The following is a 17,401-nucleotide window of genomic DNA, read 5'->3' as shown; positions in this document are numbered from 1 at the left end:
ATCACAATAAGATATCAATTCACATCTGTTAGAGAGGCTACTAGCAAAAAGACAAGAAAAAACAAGTGTACGGGGCTTCCCTGGTGGCGCAGTGGTTGAAAATCCACCTGCCAATGCAGGGGACACAGGTTCGAGCCCTGGTCCGGGAAGAACCGACCTGCTGCAGAGTAACTAAGCCCGTGCACCACAACTACTGAGCCCGTGTGCTGCAACTACTGAAGCCTGCGTGCCTAGAGGCCATGCTCTGCAACAAGACAAAGCCACCACAATAAGAAGCCCATGCACCACAACAAAGAGTAGCCCCGGCTTGCTGCAATTAGAGAAAGCCCGTGTGCAGCAATGAAGACCCAACACAGTGAAAAATAAATAAAATAAATAAATTTTTTTTAAAAAAAGAGTTAACAAATGTTGGCAAGGATGTTAAGGAAAAAAGAACCCTTCTGCACCATTGGTGAGAATGAAAATTGATGCAGCCACTGTGGAAAACAGTATGAAGGTTCCTCAAAAAATTAAAAAGAGAATTACCGTATGATCCAGCAATTCTACTTCTGGGTATTTTCCAAAGAAAATAAAAATGCTAATTCAAAAAGATGTATGTGGGGAATTCCCTGGAGGTCCAGTGGTTAGGACTTCATGCTCTCATTGCCAAGGACCAAGGTTTGATCCCTGGTTAGGGAACTAAGATCCTGCAAGCCATGCAGCGTGGCCAAAAAAAAAAAAAAGATGTATGCACCCCCATTCACTGCAGCATTATTTACAATACCCAAGATATGGAAAGAACTTAAGTGTTCACTGATGTACGAATGGATAAAAAAATTGTGTGTGTGTATACACAAATACACACACACACAGGGATATTGTTTAGCCATAAAAAAGAGCAAAATCTTGCCATTTGTGAAAACATGGATGACTTTGATTGCACTATGCTAAATGAAATAAGTCAGAGAAAGACAAATACCACATGATTTGTTAGACCTGAAACAAACAAGCAAACAGACAAACCAACCTACCAACCAACCAACCTCACAGATACAGAGAACAGACTGGTGACTGCCAGGAGTAGGGGGTGGGGTGGTGGGTGGGAGAAATGGGTGAATTTTTTAAAAAAATGAATTGAATAAACAAAAGAAAATGCATTTTTATCTTTTTATATGAAATGCAGATATAACTATTATTAGCTAAATGAGACTAAGTTCCTCTCACCTTGTGAGTGTTTAGCTAATATTCTTAGTGAGAAAAGTTAGTTATGTATTTTGCATGAATTTGAGGAGCTGTTGCCCATTCCTTACACATCTTGCTTTCTACTTAAAGATGAAGAGTCTTCATTCCCATGAACATTTTAGAAGACATTTTTTTTTGTAATTGGGGTACAGTTGTTTTACAATGTTGTGTTAGTTTCTACTGTACAGCAAAGTGGAGTTCCCTATGCCATACAGCAGATTCTCATTAGTTACCTATTTTATACATATTAGTGTATGTATGTCAATCCTAATCTCCCATTTCATCCCTCCTCCCCTTTCCCCCCTTGGTGTCCATACGTTTGTTCTCTGCATCTGTGTCTCTATTTCTGCCTTGCAAACAGGTCCATCTGTACCATTTTTCTAGATTCCACATATATGTGCTAATATACAATATTTGTTTTTCTCTTTCTGACTTAATGTCACTCTGTATGACAGTCTCTAGGTCTATCTATGTCTCTACAAATAACCCCATTTCGTTCCTTTTCATGGCTGAGTAATATTCCATTGTGTATATGTACCACACATCTTCTTTATCCGTTCGTCTGTCGATGGGCATTTAGGTTGCTTCCATGACCTGGCTATTGTAAATAGTGCTGCAATGAACACTGGGGTGCATGTGTCTTTTAAGACAAACATCTTTGAGCACATTATTTAGTTTAGCTTTGCCGTCCTGTTATACACAATATGAATATTCTATTTCCTAATGGATTTCATGTCAACCATCCCCAAAATATTCAATGGTGAAAATCAACACAGTAATTTTTCTTGAAATATTGTAATCAGGTTCTCCAAGACGTTCTCATTTTACAAATAAGGAAACCAAGATGCAGAGAGATTATGTGATGTATTTGCTTAAAATCATACAGTTGTAGTCATACTTATGCCAGAACCCAGTGCTCCTGCCTTGAGGTTTTTCCCATTCCATTCCACTGCCCAAGATGCAACAATTTTTTAACCTAGAGAAAACCTACTATTTCTTTTTAACCTAAGAAAACCTACTATTTCTTTTTAACCTAATAAAAAACATGTAGTAGGTTCTCTTAGCTGGCAAAGAACAAAAATTGAGTATTTTTTGCTACTCTAACCTGTAGGATATACCAATAAATGTCATAATGTTAATCATACATAAATGTCATCACCCAAACCATTACAGGAACTTGCAAATATGTAAAAGTTTTGGGTAGACCAAACACAGTGCAACTTAAAATCCAGAGAGAACAATTATTGCTCTATATTACAAAAAATGTTTAAAAGAAATTAAATTGTGTTATTTTAAGAGTATATCCAAAGAGCAAACTCTATGGATCAGCTTCAACAGTTTTTTTTTCAAGTGATCTATTATTTATTAAGCAAAGACAAAGTTCTCTGCCTCTTTCTCAATTCTCACAACCGTCCTACACAGTATTTATTATAGGAATAAACTGAAATTAGTTCTCTCTACATCCCATAGCGGGTAAAGTGTGAAGATAAACTTGTACCCAGGTCTGCCTGACTCAAAGCCACCTTTTATTATTGTTTTAATGTGCAAGTGTTTCCAAAATGGACCTCTACTGTTACTATTATATGCAAGTATTTTCAAAATGAGCCTCTGAATGTGGTAAACAGTTGGAGAACTAATGAGAGGAATTAAACTTCTGAATGCAGAGTACATTTAATCATCTCTTCCATCCTACCGAGATACAATCTTTACAGGGTTAGCTAGATACGATTAATATTTGAAATGCACTTAAATTCATGTCTAAAATTATTTTTTAACATTGTTTTCTCTATAAGTTCAAATATTCTTCATATGACGTGGCGTAAAATAAAAAGTCCATCAACAGATGAATGGATAAAAAAGGTGTGTTATATATCTACAACGAACACTACTCAGCCATAAAAAAGAATGAAATTCTGCCATTCTGTAACATGCATGGACTTGGAAGGCATTATGCTAAGTGAAATAAGTCAGACAGAGCAAGACAAATACCACATGATATCACTTACATGTGAAATCTAAAAAATACAACTAGTGAATAAAACAAAAAAGAAGCAGACTCACAGTTTGAGAACAAACTAGTGATTACCAGTGGGGAGAGCAAAGGTGCAATACAGGGGTAAGGGATTTAAAAAAGGGTTATTATGAGATTATATGAAATCACATGTGTGAAACTTGAAAACTGTAAAGCACTAAAGAATTTAAAGAATCATAAAGATTTAAACCATCATTGGGATTGACATATATACACTGATACTGTGTATAAATTAGATAACTAATGAGAACCTACTGTATAGCACAGGGAACTCTACTCAATGCTCTGTGGCGACCTAATGGGAAGGAAATCCAAAAAAGAGAGGATATATGTATTCATATAGCTGATTCACTTTGCTGTACAGTAAAAACTAACACAACATTGTAAAACAACTATACTCCAATAAAAACTAAAAAAAAAAATCATTCAGTATTAAAAATTAAAAAAATAAAATTTCTTCAAAAAAATGGAAGAACTAATGCTTAACTTCAAGAAAGACTGTACCCCTTAAGTTTTTTAAAATTCATAAATAGAGAAAGCCAATGAAGAGACAAAACTATTTGCATTATATCAAAATAAAACTGTTTTATGAACTTAATTAACAGTGATACAAATACCGCTAAAAATATTCACTAAAAAAAGTTTACTGAATGTATTTCAACCCTTATCTCTGTCTAGTGAATTTCATTCTCTTAACTATGACCACCATTTTTCTACTTCTAAAGTCATTCTTATCTGCATGGGCTTCTGAAGCTGTCTGTTACCCCAGACTAAAATACATACATATTTATTTTTAAAATTAATTCAGTTTACTTTTCATTTGATGTATTCCAAACATATATCAATTTATGTTACATGTACAAAAAGAGAGAAAAGTGTATAAAGAAAAATGGAGATATACAGAGTAGGGAAGAAATATGAATGAGAAGCAACCTCATGCAAAAGCAAGTGACTCATTCCTGATTCTTGGCAGAATCCTAGACTGTACCAAATCCTTACTGTACCAAACATCTGAAGTTCCTGCAAATTCTGCCATCTGAAAGTAAGTATCCTTTCAGCGTCAAGTTTTAAAGTGTGCTGCTGGACTTCCCTGGTGGCGCAGTGGTTAAGAATCCGCCTGCCAATGCAGGGGACACAGGTTCCATCTCTTGTCTGGGAAAATCCCACATGTCGCGGAGCAACTAAGTCTGTGTGCCACAACTACTGAGCCTGCACTCTAGAGCCCATGAGCCACAACTACTGAGCCTGCACGCCACAACTACTAAAGCGCACGCGCTCTAGGGCCCGTGTGCCACAACTGCTGAGCCCGCACGCCTAGAGCCTGTGCTCTGCAACGAGGAGCCACCGCAATGAGAAGCCTGCACACCGCAACAAAGAGTAGCCTCCGCTCGTTGCAACTTGAGAAAGCCCGCTCGCAGCAATGAAGACCCAGCACAGCCAAAAAGAAATTTCTTTTAAAAAAATTAAAAAAAATAAAGTGTGCTGCTTATTTCACAATCCAGTTATATGTAACAACATCATTACCATCATTACTTACACTTCTGTTCTTAAGTCACAGAAACCAGACATTAGCAGCAGCATGACTTGACAACAGATCCCTCCTGTTTCTTAATATAGCCTTTATTCTTTACCTTCTTTTCTGCTTATAACTGGATATACACTCATATTCCTCAAATCAGTTGATCTCCTCTGGATTACTTGCTAAAGAATATCTGACAAAATGTGGACTGGCTGACTTAGGTAGAGCAATATCTAAAGGTATTTTACCTAGACATCTTCGTATAGTTTTAACAAATAATTCCTATCAAGTAGTAACATAAATACAAAAATATTTATTAATCATTTAACAATAACAAACCTTCCACTTTTTCCAAAATAAAGTTTAAGTTCTCAGGAAAAGGGAAAAAAAAGGCAAAAATTGTCTGGGTTATCAACACCTCTGGTTCCTTGTCTTTACCACAATGTCAGCTCATTTTTTATCAATGTAATTATATCAGAATACTCTTCTCCATTAATTTACATTCCCTTGGTTTTAAAAGATCAAAATCTGTGGATAATTCAATCTTCTTAATAGTTTAACAGTCTTGACCAAAACAACTCATTCAGGTTGGACTATCACTTATGTGGCCTACTTATTTTTTACAAAAATTAAGTCCCACATAGGTTTACAGCTTCTTATAATTCCTACCTAAAGTCTTCTCACTTACTGTGGAAAATTCTAGTTTCTCTTCTTTATCTTTACCCCATTTATGAATTTACCTTTGCCTATCACCAATAAAATAAAACAATCTTTGATTTGGATATGTTACATGAAAATTAAACGGAAGTTCTTTGCCTAAGGAGAAAGGGGACAAAGGGAATGTTATCTTTTAGATAAGATTGCAGCCACAAGCCATGGGTCTTGAAATGGTTATCAAGAGACTATATGGATTTGACTCTCTGTACATGCCTGTTTATTTTAACACGCCAAAATCTATTTTAGTAAATACTCCACAGTAAAAATCTATGCATAGAAAATATATGTATATACAAATAAATATTGGTTGTACAAGTCTCACATGGTACACAGCCTTATCACTTTAATCATACCTGCTTTTCTTTTGAAAAAGTCATACAGCAAAACTTCAGTACCTCTCAAAAAATTGTTAGAAATTAATCCATATTATTTCATTATTTTTATCCTGATGTATTCTCTTTCCAGAACAAAAACCAGCTCTAGATAGGGTATCTAACATATTAAGTATTATAAAAATACTGCTAAGCATAATTATTAGGTTTCCAATAGATAAACAATAAGTAAAATATTAACACACTGATCGTTTTACGTAGGAGTATATTAACTAAATCATTTTTTAAAGATGTGTTAATTACATTAAACACTCAGAAAAATGACCAGCTTAAAGGTTTTTTTCAATAACTATTCCCAAAGATTTATGGACTTCTTTTTTTAAAATAATTAAAGTATCATTTTATTGTGATCAAATAAATTAAATCAATGCCCATTTATACAAGATAAACTTCATCAGTTTCCTTACTAGCTGAATGAAAATTCACATAACCTAACACATATGACAAGATTAGTGTTTATATCATTAACCATGCAATGAAAAAGCCACATTTCAACACAGGCACATATTCACAGATATTTATGTTCCTCTCACTTTTTATTCTTAGTGAAGGCAAAGAGCTTCCCATTTTATTTTGATGGGAATTTCTCCCACTTACCTTTGTCACATCTTCCTGTATCTACTAAGGTAGCATTAGTCTGAGACGGGTGATTCTTGAATTACCAAACTAGCGTATCTTTTAAAAAATCTGCCAAATTGCTCCCTCCCCTTCTCAGCAATTATACACTACTCAGCAACTTCGCTTTCCATCACATGTTTTGAAACATTTATAACCAAGAGCCAAATCTAAGTCATAGGAAGTTAGAACTCAAAAAGCATTTGACTAAAATCCAGGAATCCTGAATCTTGACATCAATCTGCTTTACCCTGTTTGCCCCTCTGTCCACACCTGAGGTCTCTGGGAAGGATATGAATAGAAGGAAAGGCCAGGTAACAACACACTGTTACTACAATGCTTTTGTTACAAATTTCAAAGTGCTCTGTCAACTAAGCTGGTCCACGTGGAAGGCTCACCAAGCTTAAGGCCCAGGATCACCTGGATATCCTTTGCTATCTTTCCTCTTCAAAATCTATGCTCAGATCTCAGCCAATGGTGAAGAAAGGCCAGTCTAGCAATGTATGAAGGAAAACTTAAGCCAGTGGAAGCAGTCAGCTCAAACCTACTTAGCTCTGACAAAACTAAAAATTTGAGAAGAAAAAGGATAGACAAACTAGACCGTAGCACTGAAGAGAAGAGGGCAAGACATTTTAGGCCAGGGTATTGAAAGAATTATACTACCATTTATGATAATATTATGAGTAGAATTCTTTACTGTAATAGAAATTGAGTAAGCCATCAGTAGTAGGGAACAAAGAAAGAAAAGGCAACTTGGTGGAACCAAATAAGAAAGTCTAAAAAAAGGGCGTATGCTTTAATTTTTTATAGCACAGGCTTTTGAATTCCCATCCCAGGTTTACCACTCTTTAGCTGAGTGATCATAAATGAAACCCTTAATCTTTCCAAATTCCGTTTTTCCACCTGTAAAACAGATATTAACATCAAAGGGCTCTTGTCTGGCACATAGTAAATACCCAACATATGATAGCTCTTAAGAAACATTAATAAGACAAAACCACCACCAGTCTTCTCCATATTTAGATAATATCTCATTTCTTTAAATTTATGAACCACTTGATGGGGATGGGAGGTGGGAAGAAGGAGATGATATTATACAAGCAGGTTGCAAAAAGATTCAATACTAAATATTATGTCTGGGATTTGCTTCAAAATAATCTTGTGGGAATGAATAACAGCCATTCGTTGATGTAGCTGGATGTTCACTATACTATTCTTTCTACTTTTGTGTATGTTTGAAGTTTTCAAAAATGAAAGATTTTTTTAAAAATTCTTTTTCCCTTTAATATGGTTGGACAAAAAGACAAGTTCTAGCATCCCTTCTACTTTTGATAAATCATGCACCTAAAAGATGGAAAGATAGGTAAAACAGAACAGGAGAATATCCTGTGGATAGGTATAGAGGAAAATACCTACAAATGACTTAGAAAATATGCCTACATTGACTGAGAGGAAGGGGAGCATTCAGGTAAAAGCCCATAAATACCAATGCATTGGGACTTCCCTGGTGGTGCAGTGGTTAAGAATCTGCCTGCCAGAAGACCTAAATAGACATTTCTCCAAAGAAGATATACAGACTGCCAACAAACACATGAAAGAAGGCTCAACATCATTAATCATTAGAGAAATGCAAATCAAAACTACAATGAGATATCATCTCACACCAGTCAGAATGGCCATCATCAAAAAATCTAGAAACAGTAAATGCTGGAGAGGGTGTGGAGAAAAGGGAACACTCTTGCACTGCTGGTGGGAATGTGAATTGGTACAGCCACTATGGAGAACAGTATGGAGGTTCCTTAAAAAACTACAAATAGAACTACCATATGACCCAGCAATCCCACTACTGGGCATATACCCTGAGAAAACCATAATTCAAAAAGGGTCATGTACCAAAATGTTCACTGCAGCTCTATTTACAATAGCCTGGAGATGGAAACAACCTAAGTGTCCATCATTGGATGAATGGATAAAGAAGATGTGGAAACAACCTAAGTGTCCATCATTGGATGAATGGATAAAGAAGATGTGGCACATATATACAATGGAATATTACTCAGCCATAAAAAGAAACGAAATTGAGCTATTTGTAATGAGGTGGATAGACCTAGAGTCTGTCATACAGAGTGAAGTAAGTCAGAAGGAGAAAGACAAATACCATATGCTAACACACATATATGGAATTTAAGAAAAAAAATGTCATGAAGAACCTAGAGGTAAGACAGGAATAAAGACACAGACTTACTAGAGAACGGACTTGAGGATACGGGGAGGGGGAAGGGTGAGCTGTGACAAAGCGAGAGAGAGGCATGGACATATATACACTACCAAACGTAAAACAGATAGCTAGTGGGAAGCAGCAGCATAGCACAGGGAGATCAGCTCAGTGCTTTGTGACCACCTGGAGGGGTGGGATAGGGAGGGTGGGAGGGAGGGAGATGCAAGAGGGAAGAGATATGGGAACATATGTATAACTGATTCACTTTGTTATAAAGCAGAAACTAACACACCATTGTAAAGCAATTATACCCCAATAAAGAAGTTAAAAAAAAAAAAAGAAAAGAATCCGCCTGCCAATGCAAGGGACCTGGGTTTGATCCCTGGTCCGGGAAGATCTCACATGCTGCAGAGTAAGTAAGCCCATGCACCACAGCTACTAAGCCTGCGCTCTAAAGCCCACAAGCCACAACTACTGAGCCCGTGTGCCACAACTACTGAAGCCCATGCGTCTAGAGGCCGTGCTCTGCAATAAGCCACTGCAATGAGAAGCCCGTGCACCGCAATGAAGACCCAATGCAGCCAAAAATAAATTAATTAAAAAGAAAAATACCCATGCATTGGGGACAATAAAAAATACGTGAAAAACAAGAGATCAAACTGAACATAAGCATGCCTCAATTTAACAAATTCAACAATTCCTTCCTCTACACACATGGTACACTTATTTTTGAAATTTGTATAAACCAATAATAATTCTACATGTACTAGTGGAGCATGTTTCTTTTTTAAATCAGAGATGAATTCTGTTGTAACATAAAATACATTTTTTGTAGTACATTCACATTTGCAGATGTGGGATTTTCTTTTACCAAGCAACACACAACCTGTAGATCCATTTTTTTTTGGGCAGTACGCGGGCCTCACTGTTGTGGCCTCTCCCGTTGCGGAGCACAGGGTCTGGACGCGCAGGCTCAGTGGCCATGGCTCACGGGCCCAGCCGCTCCGCAGCATGTGGGATCTTCCCAGACTGGGGGCACGAACCCGTGTCCCCTGCATCGGCAGGCGGACTCTCAACCACTGCACCACCAGGGAAGCCCTGTAGATCCTTTTAAATTAGTTTTTCTTCCCCTTTATATTGGCAGCTTAGGAGAGGGAGAACATGCCTTTACCCTCTGGAAATCTCTAAAAAGTCAACTAATAAGAAAAAAAATATACAATAATCAGGTATTAATAATGATGATAATAAAATGACTCAGAGCTTATGAAAAATAAGCTAATCATGAGACCAAATAACAGTCACAGACTATTATTAACAACGAAAATGAAAATGTTCATCCTACAACAGTTTTTCCAATAATAATAATTCTCATGGGAAATAATACTGGTATTCACAGCTTCTAACCCAAAAAGTTAGTCTTGATGTGTACCATCATTAATAGAGGTAGAAAACTACTATGTAATTTCATACAGCAATTGAAGCAAATTAAATTAAAAAGTCTTTCTGGAGAAGTTCAGCTCTGTATTCTACTTTTACCTGAGAAGTTAGGTTAACTATTTCAAACATTAAAATATCATAAAATTATTTCTGTGGATAAGAGGGAAGCATTTATGCTAAAGGAAATCCCCTTATTACTTTAACAAGAGTTATTACTCAATGTTTCCCAACTGACCAATAGTTTTTTAATACCCATTTTTAATTTTCTACATTTCTAAAGACAATAAAATAATGTGAAAGTTTTCTAAAAAAATATAAAATGTGCTGTGCAGATATAAGATGGTAACACCATGAACACTAGACACAGAATAGATTCAGACAAAATGTCTATACAGAGAAAAGATATCCTTCTCCACCCAAACCTTGGTTATATACTATCCAAAACTCAGGTGTAGAAAAGATTCAAATAACATGGTTTACCATATTATTTGAACTTGAAATATGAACCCTCACTAAAAAAAAAAAAGGCAAAAACTTAGAAGATTTGGATAGTAAAGTATATCTGTGTTATTACAAAACTCCATCAAATAACAATTTTAATAATTCATGGAAAAGGATGTTTAAGGAAGCCTTTCCTGAGTAATTCTGGTTCATTCTGATCACTCCATTACAACATCCATTATTCCCTTCACAGGAATAATGCTGCAGATTATCTTCTGATCTAACTACTCTCAAATTGAGGGTACGATAAGAAAAAAACTTTTGCAAATCATATACTGATGTGGGTCTAGTATCCAGAATATACACTACAACTCAACAATAAAAAGACAACTCAACTTAAAAAATAGGCTAGGGATCTGAAGAGACGTTTCTCCAAAAAAATATACAAGTGGCCAACAAGCAAATGAAAAGATGCTCAACATCAATGGTCATTAGGGAAATGCAAATCAAAACAACAATGAGATACCAGTTCATACCTACCCACTAGAATGGTTATAACCAAAAAGACAGACAGTAACAAGTGTTGGCAAGGGTTGGGAGAAACTGAAATCCTCCTACACCGCTGGTGGGAATGTAAAATACTACAGCCGCTTTAGAAAACAGTTTGGCAGTTCCTCAACATTAAAAGTTACTATATGACCCAGCAAGTTCACTCTGAAGTACGTACCCAAAAGAAGAAAAGATAAACGTCCACAGGAATAATGCTGCTTAAGTTCACAGCAGCTTCTCCATAATAGGCAAAAAGTGGAAACAACTCAAACGTCTGACACCTGATGAATGGATGTACAAAATATAGTATGTCCATACAATGCAATATTAGTTAGCCAAAAAAAGCAATAAAGTGCTGATATATGCCAGTACATGGATGAATTCTGAAAACATGCTAAGAAGCCAGACACAAAAGGCCACATATTATAATATTACATTTATATGAACTGTCCAGAACAGGCAAATCCACAGAAACAGAGGTAGATTAGGGGTTACCAAGGACTGGGTCATAGGAGAAATGCAAAATGACTTCTAATGAGTATAGGGTTTCTTTTTTGGATATGAAAGTGTTCGAGAATTAGTGATATTTGCACAACCTTGTGAATAAACTAAAAACAACTGAATTGTATGAATTAAAAGGGTGAATTTTATGGTATATACATGATATCTCAATTAAAAAAAGAAAAAATTCAGGGTATGGACCACTGGACTTGGGATACTCTCTACATACAAGAGACAGTCAATAAAATTAGCAAATATCTCACACTGGGATTATCCCAAAAACAATTTGCAAGTATAACTAACAGTAAAAAGATTTTTTAAAATATTTGCAAATAGAGTAAAGATAATTTGGAGGGTAGTAATGGCAAGTCTTTAACTTGAAACTACAAAAAATAACAGCTTTGTTTACTCACATCTACCCAATATCCAGATTCCATTCAGCAGACAGGTGGACGTAAAGGAAATACGAATCAAGAGAGAAGTTCAGAGGCACATCAAAACAAATCAAGCCCCTCTGCTGAGCTTTCAGAGCCAGTTTGCAAGGCAGGAAAAAAAACCAATCTCATTATTTTATATATACCTTTATTGTGGCAGAAAATATTCTTTTCTGTTTCCAAATACCAAATCCAACCTCTAAAGGATGAAAATTTCTCAAAACTAAGGGCACTCAATGAATGAATATGCCACTGATTTTAGGCAACTTCGAAAATGAGTTTTGTGCAATGGAATAAGGTACAACCTCCAAATGAGCTTACTTAGAAGAGACACTGCTGTGGATAACAATATTGTCTCTGCCAAGGTGATTTAAAAAAACAACCAACATCATTATTGTAGAATTTTACAATGGAATCCTTAAATAAAGGAAACATTCTTCTCCTGAGCTAAGGAGACAGGTGTGTTGCAAACCCCAAGTGCCTAACAAAGAGACTCCACTTTTTAACCTGCATTAGAAAATCCAACAATCTATCTCTGCAAACTTATCACCTATACATTTCCTACACCAATCTTGGACTGCAGTTTAAACAGACAACTCACTCTTGTCCTTTTGTACTTTTGCTTATTTGTTTCACGTGACAGGAATGCCTTCTCCATTTTCATCAGAATGAAGCAAAAATCCACCACCTTCTTCATGAAGCCTTTCTTTATCATCTCAAGTGATTTATTTCACTTCCAAACACCCCCCAGCACTTGCTTTCACTATCGTATGGCACATTTTGCCTTCTACTGAATACACTATATTTTTTCTAAGGACTAATAAAAGTTCTTGAATGTTAAGGCAGCTTCCCCAATATCTTTGTTTGCCCACAGTGACTAATACAAGACAGATGCTTAATAAATATTTAAATAAAGTAATTATGTACTTACCTAACTGCCTTTCGATCCTAAAAACAGCACTAGTACAAGTAGCTAAGTGATTAGGCAAGTACTCAGAAGTGGCAAGTCCCCACAGACATTGAATACCTAATTCTCACTCTGGAAGGAATTCCAGGCCATCCTGTGTAACCCCATAAGGCTAAAAAAAATGGCATTATTCAGATGCTTCCTAGAACTGCTCCAGCTATAAGCATATTTGAGGGAATTAGGGCAATTTGAAATAACTCTCTGTTAAGTCAGAGACTCATCCTGCTATCCTTTTTCCACCAAGTTAGAGCTAAGCTGAAATAATCACAACTTCCCCTATGTTGTGAAGGGCTTTTCGAGAATATAGCAAAGATGAGGAGCAGCCAAGCAATAGGTTACATCATATTAGGCAACAGAGAGAACCTCCATCTTCCCAGAATGGAATATCATTCTAGTCCCAGAGGACTCAATAATCACCTGGTTACCAAATATCCATCTTGATCATAATCACTGCCTGAACCTGCTAACTCCAATTCGACTAAAACCTAATAATGGAAACACAAACACCTTCACTTCCACCTCTACAGTCCTGACCCTCAACCCCCTCCAAAAAATAAAGTAGAATGGAGTATTAGATTTTGGAAATGAGTGAGAATTCACTTTCAATCCAAAGACTGCTATAAATTAAGTATTACTTCGGAACCAAATGACCCTAAAGTATTAAGATAATCAGTAAAGAGAATCAAATAGAAGGTTAACTGTTCAGAACCAATCCATTAAAATAAAAGAGGAATTATTACATTTGCCAGTGACAAACAGAGTTGCCTTTTGGATTATACATAAATAAGAACCATTGCCACCGCTCTATATATAGAAAGTTAACACTATATTTGACTTACTTAGAACTCTTTTCCTAAAGAACAAAATTACATACAATAGAAGAGAAAATATGAGACGCAACTGATTTTAGTTGGGAGACTATCAACTATATATTACTGCTCAGACTAAAATACTGATCTGCACTCTGGACTCTAAATAATCTCCTGAACTTTACTACCTCGAAAGTGGATATTCGGAGTTAACAGAATGCTTTTAAAGAAAACTGATTACTAGATTAAAATTCTCCCTCAAAAAAAGAATCTAAAATTTGATATTCAATTCAGATACTTACAGAAGGATTTTATTAGTTAAAAAAAAAAAACCAAAATCAAAAAACAAAAATGTCTTGTCAAGCAGCAGTAACTCGCCGCTAACACTAAGCAATGACTGATAAAAAGGGGGCCTGAGGCAAAAGGCAAGGATTCAAAGCAAATAGAATCAGAATAAGATAAACAACCATCTAAACTAAAGCAACAGTAATTTAAGAAATCTATAGGGTTATAGTTTTCAATTTCAAAATCTTTTAAAAACTAAAAAGCCCTACTGAAAAAAAAGACCAATCATTAAAAAAGTGAAACAAATACAAGAACTAAAAATTCTTCGAAATAATTTCAGGATTTTGTATTAACTTACAATTCTGAAAACTCATTAATTTCATGATTCTCAAAACCTCTACATGCCTTATAAGGTCTCATATGATAGTTACAAATAACACATAATTCAATAAGTGCTAAAGCTGATGTAACATTTTAGCAAACCTAAGATAGGTTTCAAAGAATAAAACAAGCAGAGACAGAGCAGAGTAAATGATAACTAATAACCAAAAGGCTGATTCCTGGACGGCATGATAACTAATAACCAAAAGGCTGATTCCTGGACGGCAGAGCTGGGCTGGGATTGGCAGGAGGGAAATTTTCAAATATATCCACAAGACAAATTACACCAAAAAACGCATTCATACTTTTATTATTTACACAAGTGTATGTTTTAAAATATACTTTTAACCTGTGGACAACCAAGTGATATCAGATACTGTAAAGCATTGTTGCCTATATTAATTTCGATAGTACAGTCTAAACCCTTAACAAAATTCACATACATTTTCATAATGAAACACCGCAGAAATGGAAAGGTTTATATTCTCTAACTAAAGGTTACCTTATTTTTCACTTGTTTAAAGTTTCAGTTCTGTTTTTTAATCTATTATAGAAAATATCCCTTGTGGGACATTGTAAAGGGCATACCCTCCTGTCAAGCCAGAAAGCTCAAACACAAAGACACTGAGCTACCAAGTGCTGTAATTCTTCCAAACTGAGCTTCTCCACACCCCCTCTACCCTTCCCCCCAACAGATATGTCTATTAAATCAGTGTCTGTTCTCCCCCTCGCACAACAAAGAGAACTTCTCACCGCATGAAATTGCCGCTGAATGGACACCAGAAAGCAGGATTTGCATAATTCCTTCCAACGAAACCCTGTCGGGTAGGAGGGGATGAGGGGCCCAAGCGAACGGAAAGAATCTCCTAGATTCTGTTGGGAAGACCAAGATCATTCCCCACAGGGGGGATGGGGGGCGGTTTGGAATTCTGGGCCTCCCCGAGGACTGGGCGTGGGGGACGGAGGACGACAAGAGACATTTCCCCACACATCAGCAGCACCGAAGCAAAGATGGGGAAATAACAATGCTGGAGCACAGGAGAGTCAGACACAGGACGGACTGGGGCTAGGGGGCGGCGGGCGGAGCGGAGACACCACACGGGCCACTTACTTTTTGGAGGGGGGTTAAATATATGAGTTAAGCCCTTATGGTCCCGCCGGCCGCCGCACAGAGGGAAACGGGACCTTGGGAGAGAAAAACAGACAAAACACACAGTGTGAGAGGCGCAGCTCGGCCGCCCAGCCCCTCCCGGGGCGACCCCGTCCACACTCCCTCCTGCCCGCACGGAAAAAGCCACGCGAGGCGGCCTGAGGTCCGGGAGGCGGGCGGCGGACGAGGCTCTCGGCGAGGCGGCGGCTCCGGAAAATCCCCCAGGAGAGGACAAGAACGACCCCTGCTCCGGCTTCCCGGTCGGACCCGGTCCCACCCCCCTTCCTCCCGCCGCGCACACACCGAACACAAATACACACACACCGACCCGAGCGTCGAGGATTAACTCCCCGGCCGCTGCCGCCGCCGCCGCCCGCAGAGGAAGTGCAGCCGCTGCCCCCCGCGGCCATGACACCCCACTTGGCTCGGTCAGGCGGACCCGGGGCCTGTGACAGCTCCGGCTCCCTCCGCCCCCATCTCCACCTCACGCCTCGCACACGCCCGAGCGCCGGGCGCCCGCCTGCCGCCCGTGCACGCAGGAGCGCGCGCCGCCGCGGCACGTGGGGGAGGGGCGGCGTGCGACGCGGAAGGCGCCGGCCAGAGAGGAGCCAGGGGGTCGAGCCGCGGCCACGCACGTCCCCCAGCTCTCGCGTTGGGCTCTGCGGCACCGGCGGCGGCGCCGCCGCCGGTCCAGTGGCAGCGGCGCACGGCAAGCCTCCACAATAAGCCAGCTGCGGCGCCAGGCCTGGAGGGAGGGAGGGAAGATGGGAGGGAAGGAAGGAGGAGAAGAGGGGCACGCGCTCCCGCCCGAGAGCCCGCCCCGGCGAGAGCGCGCGGAGGGGAGGGGCCGGCGCGCGCGCTCAGGCCCGAGCACGGGGAGCCCGCCCGGAGGTCGCGCGCGCCCGCACTCCGGGGGGTGGGGGAGGGGGACGCCCAAACCTAAGAGGGCGGGCGGGCCGGAGCAGCAATTGCTCTCTCCCGGCTCCCTCCCTCGTTCCGGGCGGCCGGCGGCGGGGTGGCCCGAGAGCCGGAGGCAGCCGGGGGAGGGTCTCACCTACACAGTGAATGAGCTTGTGACGCCAGGAGTCCAGTTCTTGCCGAAAGCCGCGTCTCTCAACGGAGCATTGCTGCCGCCTACACACCCTCGCCATCTTCTGCCGCCCGCCCGGCCCTGCCTCCGCCGCGGCCCCGCGCACGCCCAGCCGCGTCGCCCGGGGCCGCGCACGCACCCGCGGCCTGGGCGTCGCGCCTCCCGCCGGGGGCGGCGCGGGGGCAGGGCCGGCCTCACCTCGCGTTGGCCCCGGCGTGGCCCGGGGGGCGGCTTGGGCGCACGCCCGTCCCGCACCCAGCGGTGCGCGATCTCCCGGCTTGCGGTCTCCGCGGCCGCTGCCGCTTCTGGCCTTCCAGAAGGCGCCTTCCAGCGGCCGGAGCTGGGCCCCGCCGGTCCCGTGCTGACAGCCCCTAAGGCCACGGCTGTCCCTTCCTTTCCCTTCCCGGGGCTTTTTGTTTCTTAAACCAGCCCCATTTATCACTTCCAACCTGCCTATCGCCTGACACCAACTGTTGCAAGTTCTGTGGTAACTGCTTCCCTGAACTTCTAGATCGAAACCGCTCCTCCCCGGAGCCTATTTAAGAAGCAGAATTAAGAATAAATGCCTGGATGCCCGTGGAGGCACTGAGCCCTAGAGTTTTCAAAGGTGAGGCTACATTTTAAGTCATTGAAAGGCAGCCGG

General features: G+C 39.9%; 1 protein-coding gene across 2 annotated transcripts in view; it reads right to left on the bottom strand.

Annotated features, from left to right (window-relative positions):
- LCOR (ligand dependent nuclear receptor corepressor) overlaps positions 1–16,842 on the bottom strand; it is a 126,085-nt gene extending 109,243 nt beyond the window's left edge. The window contains exons 1-2 of one of the 2 annotated variants that reach the window (XM_060126578.1): positions 16,723–16,842; positions 15,630–15,703 (exon numbers count right to left, since the gene is read on the bottom strand). The gene's annotated coding sequence lies outside the window, so the exon portion shown is untranslated. The remainder of the gene's footprint in view (positions 1–15,629; positions 15,704–16,722) is intronic. The other variant, XM_060126577.1, reaches the window with a different exon arrangement.
- Between the last annotated feature and the right edge of the window lie 559 nt (positions 16,843–17,401).

This window comes from Lagenorhynchus albirostris, chromosome 16 (assembly GCF_949774975.1).
Source record: "Lagenorhynchus albirostris chromosome 16, mLagAlb1.1, whole genome shotgun sequence".
Taxonomy (NCBI): domain Eukaryota; kingdom Metazoa; phylum Chordata; class Mammalia; order Artiodactyla; family Delphinidae; genus Lagenorhynchus; species Lagenorhynchus albirostris.
Note: the sequence above shows the minus strand (reverse complement) of the source record. Positions and strands in the feature narration are given on the sequence as shown.